The 12,835-nt window shown below is 40.2% G+C and overlaps 1 long non-coding RNA gene across 1 annotated transcript in view; it reads left to right on the plus strand.

Moving 5' to 3' along the window:
* Positions 1–12,835, plus strand: part of LOC149768340 (uncharacterized) — a 64,111-nt gene that overhangs the window by 9,151 nt on the left and 42,125 nt on the right. The window lies entirely within an intron of this gene.

Below are 12,835 nucleotides of genomic sequence, written 5' to 3' on the forward strand. Positions count from 1 at the left end.
GGGATTTAAAGCAAAAAGATGTAACTTAATGCTTCAAAGTGCATTTTTCTAAATTATTTGGTAAAATAATTATTAGTAGATTAAATTTTGAAATATGTTTTGTATTTAGTAAAATGGGTCAGGCATATTAAATATTATTTGAAAATTATGTTATATGCTCTGAAATCCGTAAACTATGATTGGACAATTTATGAAATCTGTTTATATATATATATAAATATATATATATATATATATATATATATATATATTCTCAGCATGGCTATGATTTGTTCTGTTCTGGCCTCGCCAATGAGGATTATTTGTTGGACCTGTCGACTTGTAATCCGTGAAAAACCGGTTTCGACACCGTACCACCGGTGATTAGAATAGTGGTATTTAAACACCGTACCACTGGTGATTATAATAGTGGTATTTGGACACCGTACCATCGGTGCTTAATAATAGTGGTGTTTGGCACTTTATGCAATCCATACCATTGGGTTACGTAGCCATAGCCTATTATGTTGGGATTCTGGTATCAGAGTTTTTTGTAAAAAATGAAAATAAGTTTTGAAAAGAGAAAAATGATGTTATTTATGATTTATTTTCAGTCATTATTTTGTATTTTGATCTGATATGCTTTAATCCCACTCTGGGATATTTTGTTGCTTATTGGGCTAGTGTAGCTCATTATCTTATTTTCTCTGTTTTTCAGATCTAGAGGCTTGATCGCACGGGATTGGGGAGTGCGCTAGACTTTTCGATTATTTCTTCAGTTATTGGCATTTTAGTTAGATTAGCTTAGACATTTGAATTATGTTGGTATATGCTATTTTGAAATTTTGTAATACTGCTTATGAATAACTTAAATATTTATGTCAATTTTAAGCGTTTGTATTTGCTTTGATATGATATGCTGCCTTGCACGCCCGTGCGGCCCACCGTGCGGGCGTGCGGCGTCTGCCGCGCTCTGGGCTCGGGGCGTGACACATGTGAGGAGAAAAAGAGAATACATTGAAAATTTTCTGCAGAATGATCAAGTATATGTTAATAACATATTATCTGCATATGATTATGTTCTTATACATCATTTCTTTCCCCCTACCAAGGAATTATAGGAGTGAAATACTAGACACAAAAAAGAATTTCAGACAAATGAATCATTAGACATGTACCTCCACTTAATTTCAATTAGACTTGGGCCGAACAGCCTGCCCGGCTTTTGGATGGACCTGGACCAAAATTTTTAAGTCCGGCAGGCAGGGTCGGGCCTACAAAATAAGCCCATATGTTAAATAGTCTGGACTTGGGTTTAGACATTAAAGCCCGCCCTGAGCTCGGGCCGACCCAATTCACTCATTCATTCAATCAATCAATCAACCAACCAACCAACCAATAACTATCCCTGTCTCTCCATATATAAACCTAGGTCAACTTATTATATAAACCTAGGCTAACTTAGAGCCAGCTCACTTGGCCGGTTCACCTATCGCCACTTATTACATATTGGGAAGGAGAGTGCTGGTTCTTCTCTCCTCCTCGAGAAGAACTTGTCCTCTTCCTCTTCTCCAATTGTAGCCGCCAGTTGCCCCTCTCCTCTTCTTCACTCGTCATAGTCGTGGGGGCCACTCCTCTCTTCTTCTTCTCCTGTTCAACCCCTCTCCCTTATCCAACCCTAACTCCAGCGTATTAGTTGCCACCATGATCACAGTAGCACCGCTCCTCAATGCAGCAAAGATCTCCTACGAAACCCCATTCGATGGCAGTTTTTGTAGCTGTTCCCATCATCTAAAACAGATGGAGAAGTGGAATACCGCAACAAGGCCTCCTTCTTCTCTCCCCCTCAACCACAGCATGGCCTTCCTCTCCTCCAATCATTGTCGGCAGCTTCCCTCCAATGGTGAGACACCGTCAATCACAGCCCTACCAATTCCTATCAAATATTAAATTTTTTAACATTTTTTTAAACTAGAGAAAAGGGTCCAAAAAGCCCGAGGCCCAACCCAAAGCCTCAAAACTTAAAACCCGAGAAAGTAGCGAGCTCCAGCTTGGGAAGTAGGCCCCAATGTCGGGCGCTAAAAACCACCTTTTAGCGACATTTTTTAAAAGCGTCAGCAATTTTTTTTTCCACTCTGACATAGCCGACGCTTTTAAAAGCATCAGAAGGAAAATTACCGACGCTTATAAGCGTGCGTAAAAGTCTTAAAAAGCGTCGCCAAAGCTTGTTTTTCTTGTAGCGACACGATGGTTAACTGAATGGTGTCTAGGATCCATGATGGGTGCACTACGGATATGGATGTAGGGTAGTACCTTGGGTTTGGATCTAATATATACGCCAAAACTCGAGTGTGTTGTTCCTCTTGTTTACCTTTCGCAGCACCAACGTGACAAACTGACCGTAGGCTATTTGAATAATGAAATATTAATCATAGGACAGTTGAAGCGTTAGCTTCTTAAACATCTAAGCGATATCTTGCCGTTTAAATCAGACCACCTTTTGTTTTAAAGAGTCAAATTTCAGCCGAGGATCACTTGGGCAATGAGTATACGTACCATATGATGCTCCCAGTCATTGTCCATCCGAAATAACCCCAGAATTACATCGATAGTGATCCAGAGCCTAGAAGCATCGAAGCACACAAGTTGCTAAAGTTCCTTAATTATCGAACCCATCTTGTAACTGCTCTCCTGATCATGATCTTTGCGACGCCTCCAATCATAACAGAAAAAGAATACGTTAATTGCTTTAACTTATCACATTTCGACCCACCCCCTAGGTTAATTCTAAGCAAAGGAGCTAAAGCCACAGTATGTCATTAAGTTATTTGATGAGAGAGCATAAAATTTGATGTAGTGTGGCTTGCACTGTCCTTCATCCATATGGTCTACCGTAAACCTTCATTTGCCCCAACCTTTTTTGATCGAAAAACTAACATGAATACTATGCGATTCCTTGTGCATCCGGCATGACTAGAGGCTTACCTACATACATTATGAGCTACGCGCCTGCAAGTTCCATCAATTTCTTTTTTTTTTTTTTTTGGTTTGTTATATTACAAAGTTGTCCTGATTTATTTTGCTTCAGTCCTTTGTGAGTGAGGAATTTCGCATGCCTTCAATTTATTAGCACTCAAGAGACATTTTCAGACCTTCATGGGTGGAAATTAGAAGAAGATAAGAGAAAGTGAAAATAATCAAAGAAAGCATTAATGTAGCAATAATGGTAGCGATAGCATTGCTAAATTTTATTGCCTCGGTGTACTGGAGATTCAAAGCATGGCTATTCAGAACCATGCGACAGCAAGGGCGGAACTAACAATTTCCGTCTCCAAACCCGATCATTCTGTTTTGAATATCGTAAACTACCTCCTTCCGAATTTGCTGGAAGGTGCCCAATATGTCTCCTCCGTCGGTTTTAGCCTCAACAAACGGAAGACAGTAGTAGAGTTTGTTGTTTGTCAGGCTGCTTGTCCGTTCTCTGAGTCATCGGAACAGCAACTCCTCCTTCAAACTGAAGTTCGATGGTCGGAAGGGACGACTCCTTGACATCAGCGGAATCATAGCATATGTCGTAATAGGCTACAGAAACTACTTTGTATTTCGACGACATTGCCCTTCGATAGATGCTGGTGAAGGTCGTATATACATTTCGTGACAGAATGGTCGCTTGGGTGCCTGAGTCGATCCCCATCTTTTGGGGCTGGTTTACCTTCAGCTTTCGTCTTCCCACCCTAATCTCAGTCAGAGTGATGAGGAAATGCCCTTCCTCATCGATCGTCATTGGCGTAAACTTGATGTTCGAGGACGAGCTTCCTCGGTCACCCAGCGCCAAGTAGCCGCGCGACGTTGGCATCGGAAGGCAGTAGGAGAAAATCGGACCGTATCTCGGTGTCTGGGACAGCAGCGATTCGGGGCCCCCTCCAAGACCCAGGATTCCAGCGTATGCATCCCATCTCCTTCCTTTTTGAAAGACCCCGCACCCAAACTGGAATCCTGGAATCACGTCCGCCGATCCGAGAGTGAGGGTCTCGCTGGACCAGGTTCCTTCAGAAAAATCGCCGTCCTCGTACGGGATTTTATATTTGCAGTAACGTCCTTGTCGGGTCCAGCCGCTACGGTACGAAAGGTCGCGGCAAGGTTGGGAGGCGAAAGGTATCGCACGGTACGTGGAGGACCGAGCCGACTCGAATTTTGGATCTACTTGGTCGTAGCACTTCCTGCAAGGCTCGCACTGGACCCAAGTAAGGCTGCTGCCGGTGTCGAACATCACGTGAAAATCCTTTTTGGGAGTGCCCAGCCCAATGACGACGAGGTAGTTGCGCTCTCGGGAAAGTCTGGAGTCAGTTCCAAGCGTCAACTTATCGTCAAGGTAATGCCGGTCGAGCTCGCTGGTGAAGTTGAGACGCAGCTTCTGGGGAGCACAAGGGCTTAGCCGATGGATTATCGGCAAGCCGCGGGTGATGTTCCCGCCGGAAGAGCAGCTGTAGTTGCTCCAGGAACCCAGGACGTCGAACTCGTGAAGCCCTACGGCATTGCCATGGGCATACCGGAAAACGAAAGCGATGAGACAGATGAAGTATAGGTTGGTAAGAGGGGAAGCCATGATGGACGAAGAGCAAAGAGTTTCCAGAGGAGAAAACTCGGTGGGCGATGAAGATCAAGACGTTTGCCGTATTTATAGACGGGGTGCTCATGTCACGAAGGAGATCATGTTCTCGTCGTGAGGTTGCATGTGCTCCATGGTAGACTCTGAGGAAGAAGTCATCTTGCGGACCCCTGTTGCATGTGCTGGTCCTTCTAGTCCATTTCCATAGAAAGAACCTTGATGCTTTCTCCACCTTAGAATAGAACGGGTCCAAATTTAGGACCCGACCCGGCTCCGTGGGTCCTAAAATTCGGGTCGGATCGGGTCATATGCGGGTCGGGTCGGGTCGGGTCACGGGTCGACCCGACCCATTTGTAGCCCTAGCTTTGACTCCTTCCCACACGCCATGGAACATAAATAAAAGGACTCCAAACTTATGAAGACTTCTCCAACACGCCATATCACAAAATAAACTAGACTCAAACCAATCTAGGACTCCTCAACGCCATGGACTCAATGTGTCTTGGGCGTTGAACACACGAACTCAAAGGGGACTTGACATGCCCCACAAATTGGACTCGATCCTTAAACACAAATCAGCAAATTACAAACCCAAATTAAGGACCCAATGTAACTAGGTGCTGAAAATATTAGACCCATTGTGTTTCGGACAGATCCAAGCGACGATCCAAACACAACGCACATCTAGGATGACTCGGGCTCCTACTCCTGCATCAATTTCTTTTTCTGGAACTGAGAGGATGCCTCGCAGTACTGGTTTGTTCCGTGAGAATTCAGGGTTACATGGGAGAATGCAGTGAGGATGTTCCCTGTGGATGGTGCAGCAAAATCAGGTCTGGGTGTGATCGGCAATGGCAAAACCCATAGGGTTGGGCTGGCTCGTGAGCTTCTTGATTTAGCCTCCATTTTACACAGATCAAACTTAATTGGTTGGTACAAGGCTGGGTTAAGCGAAGCGTAGGTGTAAACGTTGCCTTGGATCCACCGGCCCACGGTGAGCTAGATAAGTACATAGCCCCATCACTTGGATATAACTACATGTACACCAAACGTTACAACACATGAAAATAAAAATAAAAATAAGAAAACAAGTTACTCCAATAAATCTTCCCTTCTTTCTCCTGTAATTTCTTTTTATAATATTCAATAGAAGCTGGGTGGCTATTTCTGCCTCCCCTTTCATTCAAAAAAATAAAATAAAATAAAATAAACATAAGGTAGCAATTTTGGTCCGGCATTTAGAACTGTAGGAAAACATGTTACTTTTCTCAAGGGAAATATAAAGCAAAGGAAAAAGAGTCGTCAATAATCCAATGAGAAGGATTTGCTTTGAAGTAAAATCGGGCCTAAGTCTCCCTAAGGCCCAAGGAATCTCAATAGATGAAACTATCCTGGGTTCAAAGTGAGATATTTCTCAATCTTTTCCCCTAGCTCTGGGCCGATCTATTTGGGTTTGTTGGTACCGAGCTGGGCCCCTTCTCTGTCCAATGTAACCCTTTTTTTCTTTTGTTTCCCCCCCCCCTTTTTTTTCTTTGCTTCCAGCATAATACTCGCTGTTGCTACTTCTAGGGTACGTTTGGTTTATGATCGAAATCATAATTGGAAATGGATTGGAATAAGAATTGCAATGACTATTTTCCCCGATGCATTGGTTCGTTTCTGAAGTCGGAATCGAAATGGCCAATTTTGGGATACTTTTGGAAAATCAATTAAAAAAAGAGATATTTTTAATGGAATGTGATTTGAATACCGAGGAAAGAGCTAGGATTGAGTTTTGTGAATTGGGGCATTCCTATTTTTCCTTGAATAGGAAAGAGAAAGAAATTCCCTCTAATCAAACTATTGGAGTAGAAGTCACTCATTGTCATTTCTATTGTAAAGCCCAACTTCTCCATATCAAATATATCCCTGGCAACACTACTACTACTACTACTACTACTACTACTACTTTGGTTAATTTTGATTGGATGCCATGATGTTTCTTTTCATTCTCTTCCTTCAGTCAACAAAATCTATGCTATGACTTTTGATCTTATTATGTTTTCCCTAACTCTTCACATTTTAATTTGTAATCCACTAATCAACAATACTTGTAAATAATTTCCTTTCAACAAACTTAAGTAGATGCATAGCCATTTAGAATCCATACGCAATCTTCGGTACATACCACAAACATTTTCGTAGTTTGTCGTAAGAAAGTGGGGAAAAAAAAGATAGAAAGCTACATATTGTAGATTACCACTAGATCTAATTAATCTAAGAACTTGTCCCCCGGATTTAAATTTAAATCTTTAGTGGCTACTAAATTTATTTTGTAAATTCCTCCCATATTTATAATATAGTATATATGCAGAAATATGTATTGCCATTAGATATAATCTAAGATTTAAACGTATATGCATGATTTTGGATCTCGTGCAGTGCGATTTTCATACCATGGAATTCTGTGCCTCTATGGATAGCTGCCACATCATCTATCTCGAAGACGGATGGCTCGCATTTGTCCTAAAAGATATCCATGCACTTTCTAGTGTAATACACAGCACATCAAGAGTTAAACAAGAGCCTCATATCTTCTTGACGGATGATATAGCAACTATGTATGATGGCACTCTACGGTGCAAAAATAGCACTGCAATGAATCCTGATTCTATAAATCGAGGGTATAAATCTCTTCCATTAGTAAAGTTATTAATGCATCCATAAGGATTTTCTGGATTTGAGTCGCTTAGTTACTAAGAAACCATCCGCTGTGCTCCAATTTTCGATCCAGTGAAATGTAATATGAGAAATACAACCCCTAGTCGCTAAGGAACCTACCACGTACTTCTCTCTCTCGAGATTTTTATTTAATGGTCCAAAGACAAATAGGGTCTGCACAGTCCAGCATTCACCATTTTTCCCAGTTAAGGTCGTGGCCCTAGTGCTCTCCCCTCTTTCTCCCGTAGAGGATCTTATCCTCTCCTCCTATCTTAATTCTCCTAGCTAACAAATTTGATCATGGAGACTACAGAGGTGATGAAAATGGCGTCGTCCTCCAAGCCAATGATAGGTGAAGGAGGAGATGGCCATCTTGCTGAAAAGAAGGAAGAGGAGAAGAGACGCATACTTCCAGCCGACATGCAGAGGGAAATCCTGTCGAGAACCCCCGCAAGGTCTCTCCTGAGATTCCGACCGGCGTGCAAGATCTGGTACGAACTCACGTACGATCCTGCCTTCATAGATTTGCACGTCGAGCGTGCCCATCTTCGAAAAATTTCTGGTGGTACCCCGCATCTCCTCGCCATATCTCAACGGATAGGAGGTGGTCATTTTGGTTTCTCCATCATCATACTAGACGAAACGATGACACCTATAACTAAGATATCATGTCTGGGATTAATAGATGAAAGATGTTTGAGACTGTACTTTGGAAGGAACAGATTTGCACGATCTACTCCACCATACCGCATGACACGTCCTTGCAATGGCTTGGTCTGTGTCTACAATTATTTTGGCGATGCACTCTTAGTCAATCCAATGACTGGTGAAGGGCTTCCTCTTCGACAGCATAGCGAGCCTGTGGAAAGCTATTATTGCTTCCAGAAGTGCTATATTGGATTTCATCCGGTGACCAAGGAATACAAGCTAGTCCGATTTCTAGATTCAGGGAGGGATTCTATGGCGGAGGTTTTTTATGAGGTTCTCACACTCGGCACCGGCATCTGGAGGCGGAGGCGGATTTACCATGGTGACAAAAACTTATCTGCTTGTAGTGAGGACTTCCTTTCTACTTATGAGTGGCATCAAACAAAAAAGATACTTGGTGATGGTATCAGTGCAAATGGAGTCGTGTATATTCTGAATCAGATTCACCGAAAAATTGGATTGTTCGATCTGAAAGAAGAGAAGTTCTCAACCGTGATCCCCTACCATGATTCAATCAGCGTGGATGAACATCGACCCAAACTAGTAGAGCTCGAAGGCGGCATTTGTTTGGTGGTTCGCTCATCCATCCCTCAGGAAATACTGGATATATGGATGTTAGAGGATGCTGCCGACCATGTCCGCTGGATACATAGATGTCGTGTAGCTCTGCATCATCAATTAATTGGGTCAAAGATCATACCCATCTTGATCCATCAGGGCGAGCTTTTGGTAGGGCACATGAATCGTGATTTTTACCATCTTAGTCGCATGAATTGTAATTTTCACTATCTTAGTCTTAGGAGCAACACGGAAAGCCCAAGAAAAGTCAACAATGAGCAGCTCCAGGATCTGCGTGTTGTGCATGCTTACGAGGGAAGTCTGGTCTCTTTTGGAGGTAAATCACTCCGTTCATATGATGATCAATTTAAGCATGCCGCGCTTTATCGGAGCCCATAAGTTTGTAGCCAAAGAACTCAGTGAATTTTCTAAAAGAGATGGTAATAGTTTTTACCTATTTTTTTTTTTTTTTTTTAGTTCAATAGTCCTAGTGTAGTTCCTTTTATTTTGATTGAGTTTCCTATTTCTGATGAAATTTTGCAAGGATTATCCATATAAAGCAACCCAGGATATTATTTGTAACAGATTTAATTTTTCGTGGAGTTTTCTTCCATTTTTCCACTTAGTGTTCTTTGTAGTTCTCTCTCCACATCATGTGGATGCAGTTACCATATTATACGGTTGAGAACAAGTTTGATAGAATTCGATTGTTTGTGCTTTCATATCCAAATTGGATCAAATTCGGATAGAAAATATGGTAACTGTATCTGGATTCAGATTTAGATCCAGTAAAAGATTATCTAAATTAAATTGCAAAACCTTGAATTTGAACTAGTGAGCTCCTGCTTGCCATTAACCTAGGATTCGAAGCAATGAGCTCTCACCTAAATGGAGGGCACCTATCTACCAGGCTACTACATGTATTTCTAGAATCTTCACATTGGTGGTGTTCTTGTTCATCTAAAATATCATGTCTGGATGAAACTTCAAATTTTACCTAAACTGATGTGGTATGAGGAAATTGTTGAACAATTAGTTTCAACTTTTTCGATGTAGAGAAATTTACGAATTCCAAATGTTCACATCATGAAGATTACTATGAACATCAGCCAGTTGTTTCGCGTGAAGAATTATGAAAAGATCCTAACTTTGTTTGGGTTACCTTTGGTGATTCTAAATTCATAGTTTTGTGGTGATTGATCAATGAACCAAGAGCCATTTAATTCTATATTGAAATCTAACCATGAGTCCGATATATAAAAGGAATAAATGCTCCCAAGGAGATTGCAAAAGAGACGATCGAGGTGGGAGAGAGATACTTTATATTGGTGATTTGTCGTACTTATTCAAATATATTCAAATCACTAAATAACCATTTCATATATTGTGATATTTCATATTTTAATTATGTTTTTTATAAAATGTAGATCCTTTTCTCTTTGATAAAAATGAAAAAAAAATTTATTTATGACATTTTCAAAACACTGTTGCTAACAATATTTTAAAATATTAATAATTTCTATGTATTCCAATAATTTTTATAATTTTTCATACCACCTCTCTAAAAATAGGTAACTGATATTTTTTTTATTTATGATATAATTAAAGATCTTTTTTCTAAGGGAAAGGGAGGCTATAAGCTGTGACCGTAATTTATTGAAATTTAAAAAAAGATGATATAGTCTACAAGGGGAATCAAGAGCACTAAACTGAGTAATGATAGTATTTGATGAAAAAAACCTATTAGTAAATATATGTTATATTTCTAAGTAAAATAATGTTAGTTTTAAATATTTTAACAAAAGCCCAGTTGGACTTGTGACCTGGACCTTTAAACAAGTCATTCTCCTTTTTAAAAAATTGAACCAGTTCAGAAAAGTAAAAGAGTCATCAATAATTAAATGAGAAGGATTGCTTTGAAGGAATATCGGGCCTAGGTCGCCCAAAACCCCAGGAAATCTCAATATATAAAATTATAATTAAGCTGGGTTCAAATTAGGATATTTCTCAATCTTTTCCCTTAGCTCTGGGCCAATCTGTTTGGGCTTGTTGGTACCGTGTTGGGCCGAACTGCCATGCCTAGGCATGTGACACGGGGGCACACTCCCTAGGGCAGAGCCCCTAAAAATATAATACCACCTCATCCGTAATCAATAATGATTTCAATTAATACCAAACAACAAAATTGTTCCAATTACAAAATTTGATCATCTAATCAGTATCAGTGATGCTCTATCTAATCATCCCCTCCACCTGTGATCTTAATCATCGCCATGCATAATACAATATGTAATTCTGAAAAAGAGAAAGAGAAAGAGATTGTGAGCTTTACAACTCAGTAAGTATCTCCACACCTCAACACCAACACAATAATAATATAAATTTAAAAACGGCAAGAAAACATTACACACATCATAAAATCACAAACCGACTATCAATAATGCTCGAATAATTAGTATAACTTTGTTCATCAAATATCAATAGAAATCCATCCACTCAAGAGGGATATAGCATATGATAACTCATAAATCTTCATTAATATTTTCATTTCTTTTATTTTCATTTCTTTTTAATCTAATCCGGATCAATTATCTTTTCGACTTTGGGCCAAATCTCAGACATATTTTCTAGCCTGCGATGGGGCCAGCCAAAGTATCACATTTCTAGCATGTGACAGAGCCTGCCAACTATGGTTTCACATTTCCAGCCTATGACAGGGCATGCCAAAGTATCATATTTCTAGCCTGTGACGGGGCCTACCATAATAACGACATAAGCACAAAGTCTTTGTTTATTCAATCCAATTTACATCCACACATAATTTTTTTTATTAATTTTTGGCTTAGGACTAACCACAGTCATATTTTCAGCCCGTGACAGGGTAACCAATATAGCATGATTACTTTGGAGCACCACATTTATAAGTCCGATAATGCAAATATAGGTTAAGCTTATATACACATCTATCATACCATCAATCACAAGCATACTTGATCAAAATATAATTTAAAACTATTTTTGCTTCTTACTTATCTTGATCATTAGCACATCATATACGTACTAAAATATTTATATCATACAGGTTGGTGTACAAAGGTTCTTATCTCTTTGCAGACAATCTAGGACACACTAATCACCTGCCTACTCTGTGATCTACGAACCGAAGTGCACAGAACCCTGCTCAACATCCTCTTGTCCAAAAGATTATTCTTCTACAAGACCAAATCAACATCTAAAATTATCTAAAGCATCCAACAATCCAGCCTCCTCTACTGATCCACTAAAGGGGTCCACCATAATGTAGCAACCCACGACTATCTAACAGCCCTCACAAACAATGATCTTCCTAGATCGAGCTAGAGAGAGAAAGTACCAACAAGAAGATAGAGAAACTAGAGTATAAGATCTTGTTGGGCCTATTTCTACCTAGATGATTGTAGCCGCATACAAAACTAGGGTTGACTATGAAAATAAATTTAGATAGAAAGATATACAAGGCCACCTAGGTGACAATGCCCAGTTATTTAAATCAGTCGATATAGTGTAACTCAATCCATCTGATCAAGAAACGCAAATCCAATCAAGATAATAGATCAGGGGTTATCAATTATAGGTCTATTGATGGCTGACAATAGTTAGGTGCAGGATAGCTAGGATCGACTAGGTAGCAGTATCTGACGATTTGGAATGGCTCGCTCTGGCCAATCAAGCCAATCAAATTACGAAAGATGAATCAAACCATGGTATAGGTAACACAATGATATTAATGCTGATAGAGTCCAATGGTGCTTGGTGATGGTCGAGGTAAAGCTAGCGCTATGGATGGTTGCAGCGATACACTACAACAAACTTGGACATTAGCGATGCTTTTTTTGGCTATTATTGACGCTTCTAAGTGTCGGTAGAAACCATCCCGATGTTTTCCAAAGCATCGGTAAAGCGTCGCCTATGCTACAGTGGAAAAAATATTTTTCGATGCTTCTAAAAGCGTCGTTAATTCCCGACGCTTTAAAGCGTCGCTCTTTACCGACGCTTTAAAGCATCGCGAATTACCATTTGCCAAGAAAATTACCATTTGCTGTCTGCATCTTCTCCTCCATTCAGAAATACAAACAACCTTCCTAATCGGTACCTTCATTCTATCCGTGCGGAGTGGTTGGGTTTGGCTATATAAACAGTTTTTTTTTCAGATCCGCCGACGTGGGACTAAAATGAGGTGGTTTTTTGGATTCTGACGACGCTTTTAACGACATTTTTAAGCGTCGTTATTTAACGACGCTA

Source organism: Phoenix dactylifera, chromosome 2 (assembly GCF_051530095.1).
Source record: "Phoenix dactylifera cultivar Ajwa chromosome 2, Ajwa_hap1_PhDact_Kaust_v1.1, whole genome shotgun sequence".
Classification (NCBI taxonomy): domain Eukaryota; kingdom Viridiplantae; phylum Streptophyta; class Magnoliopsida; order Arecales; family Arecaceae; genus Phoenix; species Phoenix dactylifera.